The sequence below is a fragment of the Anser brachyrhynchus genome (genome assembly GCF_964034855.1).
Source record: "Anser brachyrhynchus genome assembly, chromosome: 1".
Lineage (NCBI taxonomy): Eukaryota > Metazoa > Chordata > Aves > Anseriformes > Anatidae > Anser > Anser brachyrhynchus.
In genome coordinates, this window is record NC_137694.1 from 96,487,570 (window position 1) to 96,500,842 (window position 13,273).

General features: G+C 43.5%; 1 protein-coding gene across 1 annotated transcript in view; it reads left to right on the forward strand.

Annotated features, from left to right (window-relative positions):
- LOC308182285 (uncharacterized protein) overlaps window positions 1-13,273 on the forward strand; it is a 163,928-nt gene that overhangs the window by 6,830 nt on the left and 143,825 nt on the right. The window lies entirely within an intron of this gene.

Sequence of the window (13,273 nt, forward strand, 5' to 3'; positions counted from 1 at the left end):
CAAGGGTCAGTGCCCGGGTAAGGAATGTGACACCTTGGGCCATTTATGTAACCACCTAATCATGTAACAGGTGAGCAGGGAGTCCGCGTACAGTGTAAACAAATCCCTTTGCCATTTTTCCCTGCATTGTCAGGCTAATTCTGATGAAGAAGACATGCAAAGCTGAAGCCAGGGATCAAGGCTTGGAGCCTGATCAGAGCTTCGGGAGGAAGTGCTGCAGTGAGGGCGCTTTCCGGCGAGTTTCAAATGAAGACTAAAATATTCCCCCCACCTCCTCCCTCTCATTTGTTTGTTTGCTCCTGCACTGCCTCAGCTGCATGCTGGAGATACTTGTGCTCCGAGGAGAGGGGACGGTTGATGCCACAGCACATGGCTTGGCGCCAGGAGCTGTGGTCTGTGTGCAAATCATTATTTGGTCCCTGATCAAGTTACGGTGTCTTGGTTTCTCATCTGTGAGTGATGCATTATAGAGGAGGCTGGGGTCATTTGGTGCTTCCTGAAGGAGGAGCTGCTTGTCTTTGTTGTCTCCTCCACAAACTTCTTACCTCCACAACCTTCTTAAGCAGTGGCTGCAGACGGTGGAAAGGTGCCCATGGCTACACTTACTCCTTTATGACTGTGCACAGCAGATGATAGTCAACAGCTTTTCTCCCCCAATGAATTCAGGTTAAAGAAGAGCTCCTACATCTATTTCCTATGGTCAAAAAAAGAGAGCAAATAATCAGCTCCTATTAATTGTTCAAGACCATCATTTTACTCAACTGGGACACACCACAGATGCTAACATGTCTTTTATATCTTATGCAGCTTCCTCTCTACTTAAGTGCATCATACTGTTATACCTAGAAAACCCAACCCAGTCTTTATAAAAGACATTGCTCTGGGTTTACTAGAGTTCTGCTATACTTATCATCAGTAAGACTATTTACTAGTTAGTTGCACTTTCTTGAGGGGAATACGGAGAAGCTTTGCTTGATGTCTGCTGAGTATTTTTCAGCCAAGTTTCATAATTTGCCTGACTTTTTACTTGGGCTTTCCCTGACAAGCACACAGTTAGAGGCAGTGATGTACACATTGTATTGTGCGTAATAAATATATTATTAGCATTTTGATCAGGTTAAAGGGAGAGAACAGAGAAATAATACCTTAGGTTAAGTTGATCTCAGAAGGCAAATAACTCTTATATCTAATATATTTGCCTCATTTCCTAGCTGGCAACCGTGTTGTCTTGCATCTGCACAGCACTTCACCACTCTGCTGGGCTGTTTCCCTTTGTGCATGTAGTATTTATCATTCATGTGTCCATTAAATCAGCATCCCTTAATGCAGCTTCATGTTGCCTGGGTTTTCCCTGTACAGTGAGTATCTCATGTCTTGTTTGTCTGGGTGATATTTTTACATTAGGGGAAGGTAAAGAACAGAAGGAGCAACAGCGCTCTGATGCTGAGTCGCAGTGAGCGGGAGGGGTTGCTCTGCGTGTCTACGATTGCGTCCTCACGCTGCCTCCCTAAGTCAAGCAAGAAGTCATCTTACCTTCAGTACATGTATACACCCAAATCATAGCAACACCTTTAAATCAACACAGCTTCATATTATGTCCCCACGCAGACATCAGTCTAAAGCCTACTGAGTTCCTGGGGAGTCAGTTTGTCAGCTGAGATCATCTTCATTTTCTAGGCTAGAGGCAGGAGAAGAAGAGTATCAGAAGCAAGTAGATGTGTAGGAAGAGTGTTTCCCAGCTAGTCGCAAGCAGGCAGTACTCCCGGAGGCCCCAAGCATGGACCATTAGTTACCTTTGAGGAGGGAGAGAGAGACGTAAGTGCTTAGGATCTGTTTAGGAGATCCATAGGGGGATCACCTTTATGCAACACCTACAGGAAATGTCTATGGAAGTACGGAACTGTCAGAAATACTCCACCTGTACCTGGTAATCAGACACAAGTATAGAGAATTGCGAAAGTTTTCTCTTGTTCAGGCGTGTTTGAAACAACCCAAGTATTGGCCTTCAGCATTCAGAATATCCAAGCTGTCTGCAGAAACTATGTTTTACTGCTAAGCAACCGAAGTTTTCCTTTTTGCTTCCTTTAGCCTATGCTAAACCGTCTTTACTAGAAACAGTGGTGAGAGAGTGGAAACAATTTAACAGGATTTGCAAAGCAGGGAGTGATACTGTACTAAACCAGACTCACTGTAAACCCCCTAAGCTCCATGGAAAGCCTTAGTTGTGGCTTGAGACCTTAGCTTTGGTGTTGAAAAACATGCCTGTAATAGCTCAAAAATGAGGCAATTTCTGCTTTAGCAAGGATTTTCCATAGAGAATTCCCGTCAGGTCTGCCACTGTCTGATGTGTTTGGCCTGCTGGATGAAGACTGCCCAGATCACCACTCTGCGCCGTGCTTTAATTTGCTCACTTCTGGACCCTGTCCAGTATCCCTGACGTCCCTCCATTGATTGCAGCTTGCACTGGATTAAGCCCAGCAGTCGTCTAAGCATATCCATTTCATGGATGTTTGTGGGCTGTGTTTTGGAGTTTATAAGGGTGCTGACTGTTATAAATATCTTTATAGGTTGGCCTTATGAAAATGCAGTGCCTTTACTCTGTACTCATGCCTTTATTATTATCATTATCAAGTTACCACTTTTAAACACTCAGTTGTTTAAAAGTAGAAAAACCTTCCATTACAAAAACATAGCAACCTCCTCCATAGAAGAATATGATTTAGTGTCAAGTCATTAGCTGTGGAACATTTCGGCTTGGTTTGTTAGCATTTACGCTAAGCAACCAGCCAATGCCAGTTCCAGCAGGTGGGTATTATTTCAAACTGCTCCATGCTCAAAGTTTCTCTAAGCTCTGGAGCCTGTAAAAGGCTCCGCTAACTAGAACAGTGACTGTTCCCATGTGTCACTAGCTATCTATGGAGACAAGTTTTGAGAACACGGAGCTAAAAAGGGTTCGCATTTTCTTGGCTACTGTATCAAGCAGCTTTATGTCAACGTCTTCAAGTTACATCTAGCCTTGACCTTCAGCGTCTGGCCTGGGACTTTCCAGAGTGAGATTTTTAAATGAGCAGTTCCAGGGCCTTGGAGCCCAGAGTCTGATCTGCTTTGTATGGGCTACCACAGGACGTGCACGTACAATTGCACTGTTTTTCAAGAGCCAGTTCCACCAAGAAGCCTAACTGCCCGGTCAGGTGCTTCAGCACCTCCTTTCAAACCTCATCCAGCAGCTGTTTCAGTCGGGGGTGCCTGACTGCTATGTGTGTATGAATCTTCCCGGAAAGTCCTGACTAATTTATGGCACTGAGCACAAACCCAGCTGTTCAGTTTCAGTTGGCTCCAGCCTTAAAACCCAACAGGACTCTCAGGCATTTTTCAGCTGCAGGACCTTATTCAGTAGATGCTCCCAGACTACAGCGGTCTGGTTCAGGCTGTGCACAAAATAGCACTGATTAGGATATAGGAGATCCAGCTTAAGGTCTCTCCTCTGCCTTATTTAAAGTAAGAATTTGCCTTTGGGTTTTCCACTTGCTGGAAACTGTTAGGCTGCCCCATCTTGTAGCCTGCATAGCTTGTTTTGCTGAAGCCATTCTACCCTGCATGAAAAATTTAATATTTGTTAGAGAAGACTGTTACAGTTGAAAACGTGAGGTGATCATGTTACTAACAACTCACCTTTGGGGGCTCACTGAATGGTAACACTGCATATGCTATTATTATCTTTCACGAGTTATTTTCTTCTGGGATGAGCCAAGGCAGTAGGCAGCACAGTCCTAGGTCTGGGAGTAGGTAAGATGTGGCTCACCTCGCCCAGTATCTGCAATCCATAGCAGCTGTGGCTGAGCGATAATGATGGCAGATGTGATACAGGAGAAAGAACCCCTTAAATCCCTCAAATCCTATTCTCTCTTATGAGGTGGGTTTGCATGGTCTTAGTTTCCCCCTTCCCCTTTTGATTCCATACTCTTGCCACTTCCTAAAGCACTCTATTCCCTTCATTTAGGTGTGGTCTGACAGTGAGCAGAGTTCTCAGGAGCTCTGCCTGGCTTCCAGGATTCCTGGGCTGGTTATGCTTTTCAGCTGCACTACCTTGTCTTGTACTCTGCCACTTTTTGAAAAAATCCTTGGGGAAGAAAAAAGGCATCCTTCTCTGATGGGGGAGTCTTGCTTTTCCTCTTCTGAATAAAAGCAATATGCAGTTGGCTGTTTGAAGCATCCATATGCCAACCTCAGCAACTCTTACTTCCCAGAGGGAGAGGTGCTAGGTAAGATGGAATAGAAGAGCAAAGGAAAATAACGATGCTTTATTAGTATTTTTGGATTGAGACTGAAATCTGTTCTTATACTGTGAGGAGTCGCCTCTGTAAAATGAAGTACATGAAATTACTTGGTAATAACGGAGCAACACAGGTAGATCCCAGTGTGCACACTTCCTAAATGTAAAGCGTATGTCTTATACGCTAGTATAAAATTGGTAGGTTGGTCAAGGGGGATATTCCTAGCAGCTCCTTAGCTTGTTAACTGTAAACCATTTTAATCCAAAACTCTCTTTGGCCCCTTAAGAACCTTTTCTCTCCTTGCTATAGTAGAGCTGTGTGGTGGGGACAGGGGAAGATGTCCTTTGTACCCTGTGTCTTGCCTGCAGCACTTTAACAGATAATATTCACAGCCCTAGTAGCTTAAAGGCAGCAGAGTAGCCCCACAGCTCTGTCCTGAAAGAAAAGAGAGAGCTGGCACAGCTGAGAAAGATGATGCCTGCCTAGACCACTGGTGAACCTTATCTCTTCAGCAGAGTGATTCCTAAAGGCTGCAAATGGCCAAGCCTAGTTTACAGCCAGCTCATTGACAACATCTGCATGTGGAGAGAGATGAGATGCAAAGAGAAACAAGGCATGTTTCACACACCTAAATTATGTATGAAACAAAGCAGTCTTAGTATTAACCAAGCTGTCCTGGAATTGGACAAGCCACGTTAGCTGAAGGATGCACCTGGATTAATTAGTCTGGACACAGTGACAGTATTGCTTTGAGAATGTGTGATAGCATCTCTGGATGGGGCCTTTTAGGAGTACCAACCTGCACAAAGCTCACGGTGTGATCTCTAGCCTTGTTCTGCACTATGGCATGGGAACATACTTAAGCAGCCTGTTTGGCTCACATGAAAAGTGTCTGACAAAGCAGGGCAACCAGACTGGAGCCTCTCAAGTCCCTGGCCAGCACTTCAGCTGCTGGGCACTCTTTCCATGGAGACTGTTCACAAGGGGACTGTTCACAGTGGTCTATGAGAGGGTTTTTCAAGGGACTAAACACATCTCAGTACCGCTCTGAATGCTTATTCTCCAGGACTCCCTGTCTTTGTGGAGGTTTCTTTCCTACATCCATTCCTTCCCTCTTTCTTTTTTCTGTGAAACAGTTGCTGGCATGACTGAAATCTTTTTGTCTTGCACAACCTTTCAAGACACAAACTGAAAGTTGAACAACTTGGTGGAGCATGGTCCTTTAAACAGAATAATGGATTTGTTCCCAAAATTGAAGGTCTTGGCATGAATCAGTTAAAGGCCTTTGCCCAAGCAAAGACTGGAAGATAATGTAGGTGTTTCTGGACTGGACTTTCAACCTGAAACACCCTTAAGAAGCTGGTAGTTTTGACTATTTTTTCTGGAATTACCCTCAATTTTATCATTCTGTATCCATAGAAGCACTCTTTGGTTTTTAAGATTTCAGACAATTGACTGCTTTACTAGCAAAGCCTCATAATGAGTATTACTTCTTAACTTGTTCTTAATTGAAATGTTCACACTTCATCATGTAATGTGTAATATTTAAATAAAACACTAGCACAACATCAGTTGTGCACTGAGCAGAGTACCACCTAGCAACACCAAAGCAAATGCTAAGCATAATAGCTCGGGTACAGAAATGTGTCTAATTATGACAGGATGGGTCATAGTGCACTAATTTACCTTCCTCCTCTAGAGGAGTGTCAACTACTCTTTGTATCAGGAAGAAGTAGATCTCAGCAGAAAGGAAGCCCCAGTAGTAGAAATATTTTTTCTGTTTTCTGACAGATACCTCTGAAGCACCAGCCATTTTGGATAGTTTTTAATTAACCCAGCAGGAGAAGCATGCTAAGATACTTAATGCCAAGCTCTGGACAACTGGAATTATACTGCTCTGATGAGCAGGTTGATTTCAAAATGCTCTGCTGTGTCAGCACCACATGACAATCTGCTCTTTGTTGTGGCTGAGACCCTCCTCAGGGACAAAGGGAGGTAAAGGAGACAAAGGAAATTCAGAGCTAGCATGGGAACTGAGGTGTGTCTTCCATGGCACATCCTTCTTGCTCAGGGTGTTTGGCTCTAAAAGCATTTAAATCATGATTTTCTTTAGTTCTGCTCATCCCACACCACATCGTTACGCTCTCTGTTTATTTGGCATGTTCCTCAAGCAACAGACTGACTCAATGTTTTTAATAGAGCAGGAGGGAGAATAATATATATTACTCACTTGCTCTTTTTGCTTGATCAAAAGAGTTAATTCATTGCTGCTGTAAACTTCAGCTCACAAAGATGTAACAACAGCTCATTATCTTTGCAGGTATTCATAGAGCACATTATGGAAATATGTTATTAACTTTATTGAATATGTACATGAAATTTGGGTGTTGTGGTACAAGTGAATGTGTCTGGCTTTGCAGAACAGGGTTGTTTAAATCTAACCCAAGTAATGAGATCAACAGGCACAACAAATGGAGAACAAACGCACTCGCATACTGCATCCCTGAACTGATTGAGCTAAGTCAGTCTTAGGAATCTTTGCCAGCCTGTTAAGCCAACCACTGGGTGTACAGCTAATACAAGGAACGTGAGATAGAGCAGTCAGCCCAGATGAAGATCTAAAGAAGAAATCTTGGTGTCAGAGTAAGGTTTGTTCAAAAGTACCAGAATAGTGGTTCCTAATGTGTAAAGGTTCTGTTTTGTTGGAAATGGGCACGTGGAGGTCCCGCTGGATTGTGTTGAAATACCTGAAATTCCCTACAGGGTCAATGATTTGTTGATGTTAATGATTTTTTGTTGCTTACTCATTACAATTGTTAGTATGGTGCGAGAGGAAAGAGGGTGAAACGGGCATCTCAGAGGGCTTGAAAGGAGCCAGGTGAAAGCAGGTACATTGTGGAGCAGTCTGTGGCAGGCAGCACAACCCAGGCAGAGCACAAAGGCTGGACAGGGACCTTGGGTGTGAGATTCCTTGGCCCAGAACGAGCAGTGCGGCTGCGTGCTCAGCTCACATCGAGCAGGAGGCATCCCACTACTGCAGCCCGTCTGTACTAGGCAAGGGACCAGGAGACAAATTCAGCTTAACAGAGGAAAGGATTGACTAAAGTCATGATGTACCTTTCTTGCTGGTAATCCTGCAAGTGTGCCGAATCTGTATGAAGCGGTTGCAGAGTGGCTTCTCTAAAGTCACCGTTTCAAATTAATGCCATGGTGATCTGTGTATTTACTGTATCTGCTGAACAGAACTTCATTACTCGAAGTCCTTTTTCTCTTGCCTGTTTTGGTAAATAATGCAGAGAGTAACAGCAAATGTTAGCTCAGGTTATTGCCCTGATGTTTTTGTGCCTGTGATGCAACGTTTCCTGTGATGCAACGTTAAATGCAGAGTTTGTGATGCATGTGCCATAGTTCCCACCTGCAGTGATGGCAGATATCAGATGGAAGTATCAGGAAAGAGGGTAATGTTGAACTAGCAAAAGAGCAAAATGCAGGTGTGCTGCTAGGAAGGTTCAGATTTAGTATTTCTGAGTGGAGTAAAGAAGGCTGTTTGCATCAGTCTTGTCTCATCTAGCTGTCTCCCTGGACTGCAGCTAAAGAAGTTGAGATAGGTGACTTTTTCCAACCCAATGCAGTACCCTCAGGAAATAAAACCATTGGAAAAATCTCTTCTTGATGCTGCAGTCCAGCCTGTGAGCTGTAACAATTGCAAGCCTGTTGCAATTTAATAACCATCTGATTGCTGATCTTGAATTAAGTTTGTGGTCACGAGTCAGTTCCTAGCAGAGAGGCCCCAGTGACTAGCATCAGTTAAGCTTGCCTCAGCAGTAGAACTGTTGGTGAGTGAGCCACAGAGACTCGGCTGTTCTCCTAGACACCAAAGAGATCCATCCAAGAGAGGTCAGAAATACGTGGCACAGAAGTGCTGTGCCTGTTATATTAAGTGTTTCTCCAGGAACACCTTTGTTTTCCACCAGTGCCAAATTCACTCTGATTAGGTAAAATCAGGATAAACAAAGTAAGAAGGGAACTTTCCCTGCAAGATCACGATCAGAGTTAGTTTACTTATCACAGCAGTACTGTTTTACACCTTATTAAAACATGCTTTTCTGCCTGGTGCCAGCTATGGACTGGGAAAGAACCATGAACTTTTTCCATGTGAGATGGCTTTATTTCCTCACACAAGGAATAGTGCAAACCTTATAAGAATTCGTGGAGAGCCTCCCACCAGTATCAGCGACCTTTGGACCAGGACTGTGAGCAGTGGGGATGTACATTGGAAATTACACTATGATACACTGTTTTAAGCTCTTGCCTTTTATCATTTATATGGTGCTGTATGCAGTTAATTTGCATGTGACTTGACAGGCCGTCCAGAAAGAGAAGCCTGCGGTCCCCGAATCTTTCAGCAGCTATAAGAATAACATGGATGCAGGAGAGAGAGAGTGAAAGCACAAGAACAGGCAGCTCCAGGGCAAAATCACGTGAAACTAAGTAAAAGAGGAGAAGCTTGGCCGCAAAGATGGCAGAGGAGTTGTAAGTTTCTTGCCTTCCAGATTATAGTACATTGGCTAAGGGCAACCAAGGTGAGACTCATAGAAGGCCATCTTAGCTGTTTTAAAAGGCTGTTTGCCAGATGAAAACAGGAGGAGGGAATGAGGAGGAAAAATATTGTGAGCTTGCCTGGATGGAAGTCAGTGGATGGGAATCACATTTGCGCCAGGACATAGCCATGGCATCTGCTAGATTTCAGTGGAAAACAGAAGCACTTAATTTTGGATTACTTTTGTTGTTATGGCAGTGATTTTGCTGATGAATGTATCAATTTCTGAGTCAAAGCTTGTTCACTCTAAGATGGGTCTGAAGCCAAACCAGAGTCTTAAGCAGCTTCAAACTTTGAAGGAGGTTGGGCAATATGTTTATATTAGCTGAAGCAAAACCTTTTATGCAGCCTCGTACAACCACAGAAAGCTAAGAGTTCAATTCTGGGGCCACATGTTGTGCCAAAGGTCTGGTGTATTTTTTTTTTTAGTTTGTCGAGGATTTATTTGATTCTTTTTTTTTTTTTTTTCTTCCCTCTTTATTCATCTGTGATTTCACATCCTCCTTCTGCTCACACTTCAGTGTTAGCTTATTGCTTCTGGTCTCATCTCTCTGTTTTCTTTGGTCAAGAGCTGAAAGCTCCCAACATAGATTAAAAGAATTATATCAACATTATCAGTTGGCTCTGATTCACTTGGCAAATCCTCTGCTTGTCAAGGGTAGTGTTTGATATACTGTGCTGGCTCTTTACTTTGCAAAGTTATTTTGGGAGCTTTCTCCAAATTCCTGAAATTTTGCTGGTATTAAATTATACTACTCATTGCATCTCCCAAGATACAGGAGCATGCATTTCTTTTAAGGAATTGCATAATTCTTCACATGGTGTTATGTCTGTCTTCCACTGCTATCTCTTCAGTTCTTGTCTCCTCCATTTTTTCTCAGAAAGCACCAACCCTGCTCTGCACCTACATTCTGCGTTCTCCACCATTTGGGCTGATCATTGTAGGACCAGGTTCTGCAGTGTGGTGACTTGTCTGGTTCAAACAAGGCCTGGAAAATTTGTCAGGCTCAAGCAAGGCCTGCATGTCAATGAAAGCTCACATTACACAAAAATGTTGTGTCTTTCTCTTTAACGAAATGGGATTTACCCTGTTGACATGGATTTTATGCAAAGCTCAGACTTAGAAACTTGGTGTGTAACAGAGCACTTGGACAAAGCTGTCATTGGAGTCAGTGGAATAACAGTTATTGTGAAGCTGATATACAGGTAGGAAATTTAGGATTTATTCCTATGGCAAAGCTCCTCTTTATTCTTTTTAAATAATTTAAAGCTAACATAAGGCAGAATGTGTCCTGGTCTCCACAAGATGAAATCAATGAAAATTTTATGTCCGAAGTAAGAACAGATCATATAGTACCTTGTCCATCCCCTTGTATCCCAGAAGACTCTTTGATTGATTCCCTCTAACTCAGGGTGCAGTTTTTCCTGTCTTACTTGTAAATATGCACTGGCTAAGGTAAGATCCTGAAAAGTATTTAGATGCCTGACTCTTGCTTAAGACTGAACTCCATTGATTTTGGCCGAAGTTCACAAGTGGGCCAGCCCATTGATTTCAGTGGATAAGACTGAAATCAATGCTGTTCAGGTATGCAGCTCAGAAAGGCTGAGCCAAGCCTGCTGGCTCTGACCCACAGGCACTTGTGCATGTCTTTAACTTCAAGCATGTGGGCAGCCGTACTGCCTTTTCTAAACTTCTCAGTGCTTAGATCATGATTATTGTGCGAAGCATCAGCTGCACACGTACTCGTACACTGAAATAGTGAGGAATAAAACAGCAGTCCCCGGTGTAACTGCTGTGTCTTGAAAAGTAAGCCTCGGCACAAGCAGTGTTTTATCGTTGGTAATGTGTTGTCAACAGAAGTCCTCCTGCCTACGGTTCACGCCAACAACTCTGGCACCGAGTGCCACTACCAGTGATGTTCATACTCTGCCTGCAACAGTACTGTAGCCTTAAAGATGCAGGCCAGTACAGTAACATGCTGCTGCTGTGATAAACATGGACTTGAAATATAGTTTAAAAACAGAAAATGATTCTGTGGCTCTGAGTCAAGGGTCAAGTCTAAGTAAGCTCTCCTGAGAGCCAGCTGATCTTCTGCCAGGTCTTCTCCTTCATCCGCAGACCGGTTTCCCTTCAGCTGTGTTGGCATCTCTCTGCTTAGGTGCTGCCATGACTTTGTGCCAGGCTTATCTTGTATTACAAAGCCCTGAACACTGGACTGGAAGCGGTTGAAAGCTCTCTCTTGATTTTACAGGAAATGTGCTGCATTTCTACAACGTATTTCAATGGTGAGGTTTTGACATTTCTTTTTTTAACTCGTGCTGTGTTGCTAAGTCTTATATATTTATCATTAGTCTCATAGTATTTGATGTCCTGCAAAACTAGTGATCAAATGAGAATCTTAGCCATCACTTAAAAAACACATTTCTAGGCTTAGACTTGTTGAGAAGTAGTTGAAAAATACTCTGTTTGAAACATTTGACAAATACTGAAAGTGAAAAATGTTGAAAGATGTTGGAAGTGCTTATGTACCCTGAAAACTCAGAAATTGGAATATATGAAAAAAAATTGAGCTCTTTTTTTCTGCAAAAGTCCCATGGCTTTTAAGTTAATCTTGTGATTTGGGAGGAAAAGCAGTCAAGTCCTCCTTTTTGTCTGGGGCTGGTTGAACTGTCTGTTTGCCCCAGTTACTTCTGCTGTTCTCTTACTCGAGCCTCTCTTTGGGAGGAGTGGATCAAATGGCAGATGCAGGTTTGGCTTACATCAACCTTCACTGAGTTCCAGGTTTAAAAAGACCCAACAAGGGAGTAAATGCTGATATTTCTCTTCTCCAGCCAGCCCTCACCCTTACATTTCTTCTTCGTCACCTTTTTTTTTTCGAGTTAGAAAAGCTCAAAAGGTTCTTTTTTTTTCTTTGTTTTTTTTTTTTTTTAACGTTTGCTACATTTTGCTTTGTGAGTGCAAAGATTACTCTGCCTTAGTAAGTCTAAAAAAATCACTGGCAACACTGATGGTATGCCATCTGCAGCCCTGGTAACATGGCTGGGGCAATGCTCAGCATTCACAAAAGACTGCTTTTCTCTCTGGTGTTTGAGCTGAACACAAACTTTTGTTATTTATGAAATAAATAAGACTTTGATGATGTTTTATTTATTTAAAAAGTAAGGTTTGATTTAAAACGCTAGGCCTGCATGGGACTTTGGTAACACAATAGCTGTGCTCTTCTCAGAGTGGGGTGACTCTTAGCTCCTGCACTAGGAGTGGGGTGGGTGCCTCTGTGCTGTGGAACATGTGAGGATACGGGTGGGCCGTGGGCTCCCCATACTGTGCACCTGCACGGCCTCCTGATTGGGTTTGGTCTGAGTGGTCACAACGCTGCTCATTTCCCTGCAGCGGCCTCTGGTTTCTGTTAGCAGGAGTGGAAGATGGTTCAGGTTACAGAAGGGTGACCTAAGGAGGTCGAAAGGCTCTTTTTCCCAGAATGGTGTTAGAAAGGTCAAAGGAGGCTTGATCAGATTTTAAAGCTAGAGAACTTTTGCAAGGCAGGTGCATCATCATCCTGCTCTGCACTGAGGAATTCAGGCTGGACCCTTATCAGCTTTGGAGTGATGTCTGCCCACACACAACAAAGAATACCAAAGCATTAGAGGTGGATGGTGCAACTTCGATAATAACTAAGTTCAGTTCCTAGCTTTGCTAACCAGCTGTCCTAAGACCATGGGAACCGCTCTTCCTCTGCCTCAGTTCTGCTTTTTTTTTTTTTTTTTTTTGTCCACATCCCATTTCTGCCTTCACCCAAGATACATTCTGTTTCCCACCCACACCTTTCCACATCTGAGAATTACTTAACTTTCTGAAGAGGAGTCCTGTGAAGTGCATCCCACACAGATGCACTGCTAGGGTGGAGCTGGGAATAGAGCATGGGTGGAAGGAAGTGACTGGGACAGGGCCGAGGGAGAAGGGTGGCATGTGGGACAACAAGACACTGCAGCTCCAGTGGACAAGAGACCAGAGCTGCTTCTTTCCGTAGCGCTGGGAACCTAAATCAGCTTAAACTGATCTTGCACTGTCTGCTCAGAGGCCTCTGTGAGCCCACGGCATGCACACGGAACAGAGAGCAGCCTGAGTGATCACAGTAAAGATTATGGCAGGGGAAGGATGTGCTGCATAATATTTTGGTGCCCATCTCTAGGGCAGGTGTTCCCGCAGATGATCCTTCTGTGCCTAATTATAGTGCCTGTCCTTTTCCTTCAACTCCTTGGCATGAGTACCTTCTCCTCTGATGCTCACCTGTTTGGAGCTCTCATGGCTTCCTTTGCCTGTCCACCAGTGTCAGCTAACAAGCTTCTCCAGCTTCCCTAGGCCTCTTAATTTCTCTTGCTTACTGTTACTTGCTTGTCT